At 45.9% G+C, this 14,976-nt stretch overlaps 1 pseudogene; it reads left to right on the forward strand.

The window, feature by feature from the left end:
* Positions 1-14,775, forward strand: part of LOC114922599 — a 31,628-nt pseudogene extending 16,853 nt beyond the window's left edge.
* The last annotated feature ends 201 nt before the right edge of the window (positions 14,776-14,976 follow it).

Below are 14,976 nucleotides of genomic sequence, written 5' to 3' on the forward strand. Positions count from 1 at the left end.
ATGCAACAAGATACCATGGTCGATGGTATCGAAAGCCGCTGAGAGATCTAACAGGACCAGGATAGAGGAGCAGCCTCTATCCTGAGCCCTCCAGAGATCATCAACCAACGCGACCAATGCCGTTTCCGTGCTGTGCCCAGGCCGGAAGCCGGACTGGCGCAAGTCTAGATAGTTTCTTCCAGGTGCTGAGGGAGCTGTCGTGCCACCACACTCTCAACAACCTTCACAAGAAAGCAAAGGTTGGAGACAGGACGGTAGTTGGCCAAAACAGCCGGGTCCAGGGAGGGCTTCTTGAGGAGGGGCCTCACCACCGCCTCTTTCAAGGCGGCCGGCAAGAACCCCTCACTCAAAGAAGCGTTGACGATTCCCTGGAGCCAGCCTCGTGTAACCTCGCGGGAGGCCAGTACCAGCCAGGAGGGACACGGGTCCAGTAAACATGTGGTGGTGTTCAGCCGTCCCAACATCCTGTCCATGTCCTCGGGGGTCACAGGATCAAACTCTTCCCACAAAATGAACTCAAGACCTGCCTCCATTGGCCCGCCTGAACTAGTCCAATCGGAGGCTAACCCGGCCTGGATCCGATCGATTTTGTCATGCAGGTAACACCCAAATTCCTCTGCCCGACCCTGCAAAGGGACATCCCGCACCCTCTGATGAAGGAGGGAACGGGACACCCTAAACAGGGCGGCAGATCGGTTACCTGCAGACACGATAAGAGCGGAGAAATAGTTTCGTTTCGCCGCTCTTATCGCTACTAGGTAAGTCCTTAAATGGGACTTTACCAATTTCTGATCGGATTCGGAGCGGGTGGCCCTCAATTACTCTCTAGGCATCTCTTCCGACGCTTCATCACCCTCAGCTCCTCGGAGAACCGAGGAGCCAAGGTAGACCGGCATCGGGTGAGGGGCCGCAAAGGCACGACCCGGTCCAGGGCCCCCATGGCCGCACCATCCCAGGCGGCCACTAGGTCCTCAGTCGAGCCGCGGGTCAAGGTCTCAGGTATTGGCCCAAGCTCCGTCTGGAACCTCTCAGGGTCCATCAGGCGCCTGGGGCGGAACCATTTCGTCACTTCTGGTTCCGCCTCCCCGCGGTGGGGCGTAGCGGTAGGAAAGGCCAGCCGAAGGAGAGAGTGATCTGACAATGACAGGGGCTCAACAACTATTTCCCCTAAACCACGATTACTCAGCCACTGGCCGGAGGCAAAAACTAAGTCCAGTGTGTGTCCTCCGGTGTGGGTAGGGACATCTACTAATTGAGTCAGGTCCATGGCCGTCATGGAGGCCATGAACTCCCGAGCCACCTCAGATGCTTCACCTAAGGATGGCAGATTGAAATCCCCCATGACTAACAGTCTGGGGGTCTCAATCGCCATCTCGGCTATCACACTGAGAAGCTCGGGTAGGGCTGCTGATACATAGCGGGGAGCCAGGTATACAATCAGCACGCCCTGCTGCCTCCCATGACCTCACTTCACACCTAGGGATTCACAGCCAGCAGTCTGCAGCACAGTGGTCTCCCTTGGATCCAGGCCTTCCTTAATAATAACCACCACCACCCCACCCCGACCCTGGGCTCTCGGCTGGTGAAATGCACGGTAGCCTGGCGGGCACATTTCAATGAGGGGCACCCCCCCCTCTTGGCCCAGCCAGGTCTCCGTAATACCCGCCAGGTCCACCTCCCCCTCCGATACCAAATCATAAATGAGGGGGGCTTTATTAACCGTGGACCTGGCGTTACACAGCATCAGCCGAAAGCTCAGGCCCTGAGATCCTAAACCCCCTAGGTTGCAAGAAGAGCCATGGGGGCCGGAGCGTGCCACAGCTCGTAAACAGCGGGTGCGCCCTCCCCTAGTGTGATATGGCCCTCTGCTCCCGCCATATCTACCCCTCCCATACACAGTCTTAATGGAATTGCCCTCTATTACGCAGACCCTCCCCCCCTCCCCAATTCCAGGACCTACGCCCACCTCGCCGAGCCCTTCAGCTGGCCTGGGAGAATTAATTTCAATTTGCCCACCCCTCTCCCTGGAACCCCCTAAAACCCGGACTAAAAATTTGATTAAAATTTGATTAAAATTTTACATGCCTAGCATGTAATCAACTGAGATTTTGGGGAGGTAGGTTACAAATGTTATATATCAGAGATTATAGATAAAAATTGCCCTGTTTCCTATTTATTACATTAGGTTTTTAAACATACCCTCAATTAGAAAAAAACCCTTGGGGAGGAATGGGACAACTCACTGATGCCCACTCATCACCACCAACTTGCCACAGCCAACTCACTATGGCCAATTCATTGCGGGACATTTCACCATGGAACAACTCACTGTAGGACAAGTAGAAATTCAATTTAAAATTATTTAAATTTAAATTTTTGTCATTCACATTTCATTTTATCCCTCATTTTGCATCCTTTCTTTAATAATTTTATTTCACCATTTCTTTGATATTAGTGTAACTCTTGACCCATGGCAAGTTGTCACATGATGAGTTGGCTTTGACAAATTGTATTGCAGCAAGTTGGCCATGGAAAGTTGGTTGTGGCAAGTTGGTTGTGGCAGGTTGGTCATAGCAAGTTGCCCACAGCGAGTTGTTCTAGACCCACCTTGGGGAATGGAACAGATAATTCAATAAACTCCATGAACTGTAATATTGCTGTAATATGTATTTTAGTTTTCTGTAATTCTTATAAAGTTATTATTTGAAAGAGTGAGCTCCAGAGTTGTGCCAGTTTAACCCTCATCCCCCCCCAAGAAACTAATATTTATAAGATCATTTTTTTGTATTTGGACTTATTTTTTTTGAAAGAAACATTACATTGATTGAAGTGCTAAATATGAAAATAAATATTCCTTGTCCTGGCAACAGTTTACAATCTTTACCTACTACCTTTTTGATGTACGGGGGATTCTGAGGTTTGTAATTCCAACATATGTACAGGGACCAGACAAGTACTGAAATACAATTGCCAGCAGCCTCAGGCTTGGCCAGAATTGTAATGCAGGATATTGGGAATAATAGTTCACCAATTAAGGCAAATAGCAGTTCACCATCACCTGGAATAGCCAATATTATCCTCCCTTACCATAAGGCCAAGATGAGAAGTATATAAACTGTAGCATCATAAGAGAAAATGATATAGACATTATTGCAGGCAAATATCTAGAACATTTAATATTTCTACAGTGTACTCAAAAAATGATATATAAAAGAACTTCCTTTCCCATATTGACCATGACCTTCCAACTCTCAGATGTTTCTAACCTATAGCATATTGAGTTAGGTTTTTTTTTTAATAATCTGTAGCTATAAAGGTAATCCTCGACTTATGACCACAATTGAGCCCAGATTTTTTGTTAAGTGAGAATTTGTTAAGTGAGTTTTGCCCCATTTTATTATCTTTCTTGCACAGTTGTTACATGAATCACTGCAGTTGTTAAGCTAGTAACACAGTTGTAAAGTGAATCTGGTTTTCCCATTGACTTTGCTTGTCAGAAGGTTGAAGAAAGTGATCATCTGACCTTGGGACACGGCAACCAGTTGGCAAGCATCTGATTTTTGATGACATAATTGTGAGCTTGCTACAAAGGTCTTAACTGTGAAAAATGGTTATAAGTCACCTTTTTCAGCACCATTGTAACTTTGAACGGTCACTAAATGAACTGTTGTAAGTTGAGGACTATCTGTATTTTATATTTTACCTACTGTAGATAGTTTTAATAACTGGAAAAAATGTTATTTTAACCACCAGAATCTTGGTTCTTAAATTGTGGTGATTAAGCAACTTTTAGCAAATATTTTCTGTAAATGAAAAAAGTTTATTTAGTAAGGCTGTCTACATTAGGCTTGCTGATGTTCCAATAATAATAATAATAATAATAATAATAATAATAATAATAATAACAACAACAACAACAACAACAACAACAACAACCTAAAGGACAAGATTGCAAAGTTGGAAGTACATATGAAGGAAAGACTACCTCCATAAGAATTGCCTATTACTACCCCTGTACAAAATATTTTCAACTATAAGAAATTAATACTTTTTAAAACGTGATGCTTACCAGGTTCTGATGTAGAACGTGGTTCTGTTTATGACATCATCCAAAGCACAGGATAGGGAAGAGAGGCAGGAAGAACAAAGTGCATTAGAAATTTTATTATGCAAAGGTAAAAAGCTTTATAAAATTAGAACTTTAATTTCAGAATACAGTTAAAAACAATAATAATTTCATATTTGTATATTTTTACTGCATGTCTACTTCAATGGGAAAATAATTGGCCCCTTACTTTTTTGAAGAATTCGGAAGTCTGGGGAATCATGAATTTCAACCCCTTGACGAAACCAGAGAACATGCAAGGGAGGTGCTCCTCTTACTCTACACTCAAGTACAACTACTTGTCCTTCATTTGCTGTTGAATTTTGAAGTTCCTGAAAGTTTGATATACAAATAAGCAAATGAAAATACAAACAGACATATCTACCAGGAAAAGTAACATTAATGTTGGCAAGCTATAACATCAACATTGGCAATTAACAACAGCTGCTGAAATATTTTACTGGTTTATTATTTATTATGTTATTATTTTTTCAATTCTTTATTTGGATGGTGCAGCTTTCATTTCCAAGTAAACTAGAGGAGCATGCCAGAAATGGGGCCACAGAAACAAGTAAAGCTCCATCCGCAGGATACAAGCAGTACACAAAACCACACCCTCTCCGGTTCACAGAAAGAAATTTCTCTCCATGGAACCAGTCCCTGATGCCCAAAAGATTGGGGGCCGCTGAACTAGAGTCTTAAGTCTAGGTCAACATATATCTCTTCTCTTTCCTTTTGTCTTGAACAGATTTCCCAGCCAGTTAAAGTTCTACATCTTAAAGTTGCTGAAGTTGAGAAACCTTGCTCTTGGGCTTTGAAAACAGGAATACTTTTTCTAAACAAAGAGTCAGTCCTGGTATCGGCATAGAATAAACCTTGTAATGATCAAATTGTGTTATGATCAGATGCTTACAGCTATGGAAATTTTGCCTGCCTGCCTGCCTGCCTATCTATCATCACTCATATTTCCTATCTGAATATGAGGAAATGAAACTTTAATGTGCTGAAGCATAATGGGAGGAAGGGGAAAAGCAACAGCTGGTCTTAATGGTGTCTGTTGTTCACATTTTAGAAGGCTGCAGTGGAAAATTGGATGAATTTGTCTGAGGGACTTTGGGAGTTCTAACTGTGACCGGGTTTATGATTCTGACAATGGGGAATGGTCCGACATATTTGGGTCCCAGTTGTAAGATTTTTAGGTATTTGGTAGATAGGTAAATCTTCTCCCCTACACTAAAAGGTTTTGGCTCAACTCTCTTTTTTTCTGCTTGCATTTTATATGCTTGCCTAGCCTCATCCAAGAATTTTCTGACTACTGGCCAGGTATTCTTTAGTTGTGCAATCTACACCTTTAATGAAGGGGTAGCAGGGTCTGCTGAAGGGAGTTCAGGCACTGGGTTGAAACTCTGTCCTGTGGCTACTTGGAAAGGAGTGTAGCTGATGCTGGAATGGATGGCGTTGTTGTAAGCAACTTCTGCGAATGGAAGCAGGTCAGTCCAGTTGACTTGCTGGTAATTAATAAAGCATCTTAAATATTGTTCCAGTACTGAGTTCAACCATTCAGTCCCACCATTCGTTTGTGGATGATGACTGGTTGACAGTCCCTGGGTGGTTCCTAACAGGCTCCAGAACTCCGATGTGAATTGTACTCCTCTATCAGATATGATGCATTGAGGGGCTCCATGAAGTCAATATATGTGTGGAACAAACAGTTTTGCGAGTGTCTTTCCATTAGGAATCTTTGTGCAGGGAATAAAATGTACTTGTTTGGAGAATAAGTCTGTCATGACCCAGATGACTGTGTTTCCACTACTCTCAGGTAATTCCACAATAAAATCCATGGAGATCTCCTTCCAAGGTGCTGAGGGGGTTGCTACTGGTTGCAGTAATCCTGGTGGCTTCCCTTGTAGTCTTTTTGCTGAGGCACAAATTGGGCATCTGGCCACGTAGCTTTCAATGTCCTTTTTTATTGAAGGCCACCAGAATTGCTTTTTAACTAAGTGCAATGTTTTTACAAACCCAAAATGGCTTGCGGACTTTGAGTTGTGGCACAGTTGCATGAATGTTAATCTCTGGCTTTTGGGTATGTACAATTTTCCTCCCACCCATGGTAGTCCATCTGTGATGGTGCATAGGTTCTTATGGCTTAGGAACCATTCATCAGTTTCTAGTGCTTTTTTGAACATGATTCCTGCTTGACTTGCTAAAGGCTTTTGGAGTTTGGCTTGTGCTCGGGTAGTGACCTGTGCTGCCAGTTGTTTATCCGGCATAAGTGGCTTTGCTGCATCACTCTGAGTACCGTTGTATTATGGCATTTGGGACAATGCGTCTACTAGAAAGTTTTTCCCTCCCGGGAGGTGTTTTAACATAAAATTAAATCAGTGGAAATGTTGTGACCATCTTGCTTGTTTGGGAGTAAATTTCTGGAGTGTTTTTAGTGCTTCCAGGTTTTTGTGGTCGGTCCACACCAGGAAAGGAATTTTGTTCCCCTCCAGGAAGTGCTGCCAAGTGATGAGAGCCCACCGCCCTGCATATGCATTTTTTTCCCAGACCACCCACCTCTGCACCATCTCTGTGAGTTTCCTTGATGTGTATGCATAGGGCTGTAGTGTCCCCTCATCATTTTCCTGCAAGAGTACAGTCCCCAAAGCCACAATGCTGGTGTTCTATTCTGTGCGTTGGTAAGGCATTAAGACGAGGCAGGAGCAATAACAGTTGTTACTTTATTAAGCTTCAACAGAACCTCAACAGAACCAAAAATAAGATGGTGTGGATCTCTTTTATACCCTTTTGCAGGGACAGTATCAGCCAATAAATGCAATGTATTTTCCCCGCTTTGTGTGTGCACAATAGGCTGGAGACAGCCTGTCTGGCCCGGGCAGCCACATGGTCTGCCCGGGTCTCTCTGCAGCTTCCTGCACCTGCTCTGTTAATCACAGGCCCATGACATAACACCCCTCCCTTCTTAGTTCAAAAAAAGACATACACCACTATTTTTTAACTACTCCAAAGTTATTCTTTTGAGCGTGTTCTTATTTCTAGAGAAATACTAGGCCTGCCTGCTTACTGACAGGAATCTTAAATAATCTTGTAAGAACTTTGGAGGGCCTCTGGCCCGCTCCGACCGTCTCGGAGCTGCTGCAAGTGCCCGGTCTGCAAGCTCACCTGCCAGGCTCAGCAGACGAGGACTTTGAGGCCCAGTTGATACAGGCGAACCCGCATCTTACTAACAGGCCTGGTCCAGTAGACCCAACCCTTTGTCCATCTGACTTTAGCTGGCTCTTTCCGGTAAGCCCAGACCAGAGTTCCTTGGTAGGATGGAATTCCCCAGGTCCACAAAAAACCCGTTGGGAGCACTGTCCCATAGGCACAAAGCCTGCAGTAGGTGTGGCATGAAAAGCCAGTTGCGTGTAATGTCCCATGGACCCAGTGCCAGAGTCAGGAGCTGCCTTATTGGCAAAATCCCTATTTGCAGAGTGCAAACCCCCGCTTTCGCAGAGAGACTGAGATCCACGATCGTAATCATGGTCCTCTCCCCCGAGAGCAGAATCAGGAGCAGAAGGGTGACTAGGTAGCCTCCATCGCAGCTGGTCAATGTGCCGACGCAGCATGCGACCATCTTCCAAGGCCACTTTGTATGACAGTGGCCCAGTGACTTTGCAGACCACTGCTGTCACCCAGAGATGTCCAGGTCCATAGTTCCTTGTCCAAACCGGATCGCCTACCTGTAGTCTCCTAGGTGCCTGCGGCTGTGACACCTGTGAAGCCACCCGGTCTGGGTGCAACCTGTCCACTTTGGTAATGAGACGGCGACCCCAGTGGAGTTCAGCTGGGCTCTTGCCTGTAGCTGTGCAAGGTGTGGTGCGGTGGCAAAGGAGAAAATCAGCTAACCTGTGGTGCCAGCTCCCATGAGTGAGCCTCTTCAAGGCGTCTTTGGTTGTGTGCACCATGTGCTCAGCTTGGCTATTGGAAGCCGGATGAAAGGGTGCCGAAGTAGCATGACGAATCGTGTTGGCTTGCAGGAAAGCCTGGACCTCCAAAGAGGTGAATTGAGGCCTGTTGTGTCGGAGACAAGGACATCTGGCAACCCATGAGAGGCAAAGATCCCTCTCAGCACCTGGATGGTCCTGGCAGTAGTTGTAGTGGACACTGGAACGACCTCTAGCCATTTAGAGTGACTGTCCACAACAATAAGGAAGAGCTGCCCCTGAAAGGGGCCAGCGTAATCGATATGAACCCTCGACCAAGGAGCATGTGTGTCCTCCCACCTGTGTACAGGAGCCTGTGGCATTTCAGGCCTAGACTGTTGGCAAACGTGGCACCCCTGGACCTGGGTCTCAATCTCCTTATCAAGCCCAGGCCACCAGAGATAGCTGTGCGCAAAAGCCTTCATCTGGACTATGCCCAGATGTCCCTCATGCAGAGATTGCAAGACTCTAGTCCTCAATGAGGTTGGGATCACTACCCTGCTACCCCACAGGACACAACTCTTAAAGGTGGATAGCTCACGCTTCGTTTTCCAGAAACTCTGGAAATTAGTGCCAGGACACGTGTCAGGCCATCCTGACAGCACCCAGTTCAACACGTGTGTTAGCGTGTGATCAGTGGCTGTTTCTGCAGCCACATCCCCTGCATTGAGGGGAGACTCAGGCAAATCCTGGATAGCCAGGATGTGGTTAGCTGGAGCAGGATCAGATTCTACAAGCTGTAGAGGCAACCTACTAAGGCCATCTGCATGGCCCATTTCTTTGCCTGGTTTGTAGTCATACGCAGAAAGGAAAATTGACCATCTCAGCATTCTAGGAGAAATTATGTGTGGGGTTTGCTTTTTTGTTGTAAACAACCCCAGCAATGGCTTATGGTCTGTAAAGACCGTGAAGTGGCGACCATATAAAAAGTCATGGAACTTTTTTATGCCAGCCACTATGGCCAATGCTTCTCTGTCTATCTGTGCGTAATTACGCTCCGCAGAAGACAGAGTCCTTGAATAGTATGCTACAGGAACTTGTGTTCCATCAGCCTTGAGGTGACTTAAGACATCCCCAATCCCATAAGGGGATCATCGCAGGCTATACACACCGGCAGGTGCTCATTGAAATGAGCAAGAACAGCATTTGAAGACAACAATACCTTGACCTCAGCAAAACTCCTCTCGTGGACTTGTGTCCACTTCCATGGAGCCTGTTTGTCCAAGAACCAGTGTAACGGCTCTGCCACTGCAGCTTTGTGGGGGAGGAATGAATGGTAAAAATTTAGAAGCCCAAGGAAGGCTTGAAGCTCGCTCTTCGACTTGGGACTTGGGGCCTGCTGAATCACTTTGAGCTTAGATTCAGCAGGATGGATGCCTTCGGCATCTATGCGAAACCCCAGGAATTCAGTGGAAGTTACTACAAATTTTGCATTTTTCCTGCTTAAGCTTCAGCCCCGCTTTGCGGAAACGCAGCAAAACGGACCGAAGCCTTTCAGCCAGGTTTTCGAGTGATTCCCCAGCGATGAGGACATCATTGAAGTAAGGACAAAGTCCCTGAATGTTATGGAGTGTTTGCTCCATCACGCTTTGAAAAATGCCAGGGGCTATGTTAACCCCGAACTGCAGTCTTCTGACTTTGAAAGCTCCCCGGTGCGTTACGATCGTCTGGGCCTCCGCCGTTGCATCATCAACCGGTAGCTGTTGATAGGCCTGAGCCAAATCGAGTTTGGTGAAAACTCGGCCTCCTTTAAGTGAGGCCAAAATGTGGCTCACCACATTTTGGCCTCACTTAAAGCAGAATGCTGCTGTAATGCTTTGTTTAGCGTGCATTTATAGTCAGCACAAATGCGGACTTCCCCGTTGGCCTTGAGTGGCGTGACTATGGGTGTTTCCCATGGACTGCTATCCACAGGTTCCAAAATACCTTGCTGTAGCAGTTTATCCAGCTCAGCATTAATCTTTTGCTTAAGCGCAAAAGGCACCTGATGAGGCTTAATCCTAATCGATGCAATGGAGGGATCTAACCACAAAGCAATTGGAGGCCCCTTGTACGACCCTAGCTCTGGGCTGAATACATCAGCAAACTCCTTGCAAACTTCCGCAAGGTCGGCCGTTTGCACGCTGTGTAGCCCAGTCACTTGAATCCCAAGTGCCTCAAACCAATCGAGTCCGATTAGACTCGTGCGGTCATCCTCAACCAGGACGATGTCCAGGAACCCCTCGAAATGCTTACGCTGCACTCTGAGCATAGCCTCCCCTTTCACACTGACTCCAGAATTCTGGAAGTCAGTTAAGACAAGATCTGCCGGCCTGTTTAATTCTCTGTCCACTCCTATAGCAGATCTGCTTGAGGGTTTTCTGGGAAATGATTGACAGAGCTGAACCCATTTCTGGCTCCATCGTTAAGGGGAACCCCTGCAATTTGACATCAAGACGCAGCTTCTTTTTTAATGGCTGGTGAGCCCCTGTTCTCAAAACGCTCCTGCGGGACACGCAGAAGCCCACCCTATTTTGGCTGGGGACCCTGATACCTTTCTGAGGCAACTCTTCCGATGGACGGTCTTTCTTGCAACCCAAACAGACGGCGGCTATGTGGCCTTTCCGGCCACATGCCCAGCAAGTAGCAGAGCAAAAACGGCAGTCGGAGTGCTTGTCGCGTCCTCCACATCCGAAACACCGAGGGAATAGAACTGCCTTGTCAGACCCCTTGTCAGCTCGCTCTTGGGGATGTCTCTCTGCTGGCTGCTGCAGACGATCAACCTCATTTTCGAAATCCAGTTCGGATACCTCTCGAGCAACCTCTTGATGGATGGAGCCCGAACTTGTAGAGTTCTTAGAAAGCCACAAGGCCTTAACAGCTCCTCCCACTGCTTCATTGGCCATGATCTCCCTTAGCATATCTTGGAAGGAAATGTCTTCTTTCGCAAAAATCTTTTGTTGTAGCTCTCGGCTCCTCAAGCCACAAACTAGCCGATCACGCAGGCGTTCTTATAAATCTTTGAATTCACAGGGCCTTGCAGCTTGCCATAGAGCAGCAATAAAGTCCGCAGCAGACTCTCTTGGATGTTGGTCCTGCTGCTCGAATGCATAACGCTATGCAATCACCGAAAGCTTTGGTTCAAAATGCTCTCTTAACATTTTCTTAAGTTCAGTATAAGCGATGGATTCCAATGGTGCTGGGGCGACCAGGTTCTCAGCAATATCAAATGTCTCTTGCCCACAGACACAAAGTAACGTTGAGGCTTTGAGTCTGTCCTCCCGAACTTGGTTTACCCGAGAGTAGTTTTCTACCCGGGCACAACATATGAACTCCAACGTTCAGGGTGCGCTGTATCGAATTTGGACAGACGCCCAATCTTAGCCATCACTCCTCCTTGGTGGCCTCGTCAACGCCTCGTGCTGCTCTGGCTTGCGAAGGGGTTCCAGAATGAATCTTGCCGAACTCTCCTGGCATCTGCCTGAATCACAAAAGGTTTGTCAGTGTCGGGATGCCTTAGCACCAGTTCTATGGGAAAATGTTTTTTAAGTCTCTCAAATGCAGCTTGGCATTACACTGTCCATTTTAATGGTTGGCTTGGCTTGGGCTTTTCTTCCCCCCTGGTTTTCAGTAAGTTTGTAATCGGCAGCGCTATTTGGGCAAAGGAGGGAATGAACTGGTGATAAAAGTTGGCAAAATCAAGTAAGCTCTGCAATTTCTTCCTGGTGCAGGGTGGAGCCCAATCTTATACGGCTCGGACCTTCTCAGGGTCCATTTCTATGCCATTTGGTGATATGTGATATCCTAGAAGGTCAATCTTATCCTTATGGAATTCGTATTTGGATAGTTTGGCATAAAGGTGACCGCCCGCAGCTTGTTTAGGACTGCTCTGACCAGTTTGACATGTTCGTCCATGGTCTCAGTAAATATAAGGATGTCATCTAGGTAAACAAGTACCCCTTTGTACAGGTGCTCCCATAGTACATCATTTATCAACTGCATAAACATTGCAGGTGCTCCTTGTAGCCCAAAAGGTAGAACCCAAAATTGGTAACGTCCTAAGGGGCAATTGAAAGCTGTCTTCCATTCACCCCCCTCCTTTATTCTGATTCAGTAGTAAGCTTCCCTTAAGTCCAGTTTTGTGAAAATCTTCCCTTTCAATAGATGGGACAGTATGTCTTTCATGAGGGGGAGAGGGTACAGATGGCTTTTGCTTATTGCATTTAAAGCTCTATAGTCCATGCAGAGGTGAAGAATCCCATCTTTTTTCTCTTGGAACAACACCAGGGCAGCTGTTTTTGGCTTTGCTGGCTGAATAAAACCCCTTATTAAATTTTTATCTATGAACTTCTGCATTTCCTCCAATTCTTGTGGGCTCATAGAGTACAAGCTAGGCTTGGGGAGTTTCACGCCCAGTCGGATTTCTATCACACAGTCCGTGGGTCGGTGTCGAGGCAATTCATTGGACCTTTCCTTGCTGAACACTTCAGCAGGTCTCTATATTCCTTCAGTATTTTGGGTAGCTCCTTTTCCCCCCTTACTGCGACTTTCTCAGCCGGGGTTCCACCATTTCGGAGCTGGATTGGTGCCTTGGTTGATTCTCCTTTCGGGAATCTCAGTTCTGCTGTTCTCCAGTCCATCCGCGGGTTCCACTTGGTCAGCCATGCCATACCCAGAATTATGGGGCATTCCATGCCAGGTGTCACCAGAAATGTTATAGTCTCTACGTGGTCCCCTATGGTGAGTTGAACTGGTAGCATTGCTAGTGTGGCAGGCATCTCCCCTGCTATGGACCCATCTAATTGACCAAAAGAGATTGGTTTCTTCAGCCTCCTCACCGGAATTCCTAAGTTCCCTAACATTGGGCTTATGAGGCAGCGGGTGCAGCCAGAGTCAATTAATTCCCTGACTTCTACTCCCTCGGGCATGCCAGGGGCTAACAGTTCTATTGTCCGGGTGAGGGGCACAATGGGTCCACTTACCAGGGGTTCATCTTTGGAGTTGTCGTCAGACGAGTTGGATGTTCCTCCTGTGTTGGTTGGAGTTCCCTTTCCTCATTGGGCTGAGGTAGGGAACTCAATGACTTCCATGCCTTTTATGGCTATCTCCTTTGGCTTTGCTGGGATCTTCCCTGGTTTTCCAGCTGTAGCTCGGTCAGGGGTGTGTGAGCGGCATTCGGGGGCGCGGTGTCCCTCTTTCCCACATTTGAAACATCCTGAGGTTCTCTTAGTAGCTGATGGTTGCTTTGCTGATTCGCAGGTTGGCTCCAATGGCGACTTCCCCCACAATCTCCCCCTTTGGCGTTGTCTCTTGGCCAGGTCGATCTCTGCTTCTTCAGCTAGGATGTACCAGTCTTGCAATTGATGAGGATCTCCCCGAGGGAGGCAGGCATCGTAGAGGTTGTAGTTTAACCCATCCTTTTTTTTAAAGAAGTGTTTTATTTATAATACAATTAAAAAAGAAAGAAAACATTGGACATGAAGTAACATTCCAGTTTGAACATTTCTATCAAATTATTTCTCCTCTTAAATTCAATTCTTTATCTCTATAAATATATATAAACTTTTTATACAATACTAAATACATTTTCTCTATTTGCTAACCTAAGAATATATATATTTCCATCTTATCGCTAATCTATAACCCCAACAGTCCTCCTCGATTCCCACCAATGGTACAATTTATCCCAGATTTCAAAATATTCTGATCCGCTTTTATCTTTCAATTCCATCGTAAGCCTGTCCATTTCAGCACAAGATAGTATTTTATGCAGTATCTCTTCATCTGTGGGAGTTTCTTTGTTTTTCCATTTTTGTGCAAAAGCCAGTCTAGCAGCAGTCAAGATGTGCAACATCAAATAGACTATTCCCTTACCATATTTATCTGTGGTTATACCCAATAAAAAGAGTTCAGGTTTTAGCTCTATCTCCAACATTAATATTTCTTTCAACCATTTTCTTATCCTATTCCAATAATCACGGGCTTTAGGACATTCCCACCACATGTGATAATAGGTCCCTATTGCTATTTTATATTTCCAACATACAGGTGAAAGATTTGGGCCCATTTTGGCTAACCTCGTGGGTGGGAAATGCCATCTGTAAAACATCTTATAAAGATTTTCCTTATAAGAAGTGGCTAAAGTGAGTTTCCTGTTTCTTTCCCACAATTCTTGCCAAATATGTAAATCAATATTAAAGCCGAAATCCCTACTCCACATTAACATAGTTTCCTTGACCTGCTCTTTAAACATTGCCTGGTCTAGAAGGTAGTGATATATTCTTTTAATCATTTTATCTTCGGTTCCTAATAATATTTTATCTAACTCTGTCGACTCTGTTTTTATACCCCAATCTTTTTTATCTTTCCTATATCTTGATTGCAATTGGAGATATGCCCACCATTCCAGTTCTATCCCTTCTTCCTGAAGATTTTTCCTTGATTTCAATTCTCCCCTCTCTAATATATTTTTATACGTTATTACTTTCCCTAGTTGTATGAACATTGGATGTATGTGCATTTCCAATGTTGCAATCCAATTAGGAATTTGCATATAATCCATCCTTGAAGTGGCTGAGCAGAATGTCCTCTGGCCAATTCAGCTTGCTGCCCAGGGCCCAGAACTCCTGGTGTATTCTGCCACTGGTCATCTTCCCTGTTTCACCGTTTTTATTTGCTCCTGTGCTTTCCGGTCAGCTAATGGGTCTTCGAAACAACGCCTGAGGGAAGCCATGAATTGAATGAAATTTAGTAGCTCCGGTGCATCTGCATCATGGAGGTCTACTACCCAGTCTGCTGCAATGCCATCCAGGGCCGCTTGTACGATGCAGACCCTGGCTCGGTCACTGGGGATGTGCAGCTGTATTCTTCCATGTAATTTAGCACCTGGGTCAGGAAGAATCCCAGGTGCCGTGGCTCCCCATA

This window comes from Protobothrops mucrosquamatus, unplaced genomic scaffold (genome assembly GCF_001527695.2).
Source record: "Protobothrops mucrosquamatus isolate PMUCROS unplaced genomic scaffold, P.Mucros_1.0 scaffold464, whole genome shotgun sequence".
NCBI lineage: Eukaryota > Metazoa > Chordata > Lepidosauria > Squamata > Viperidae > Protobothrops > Protobothrops mucrosquamatus.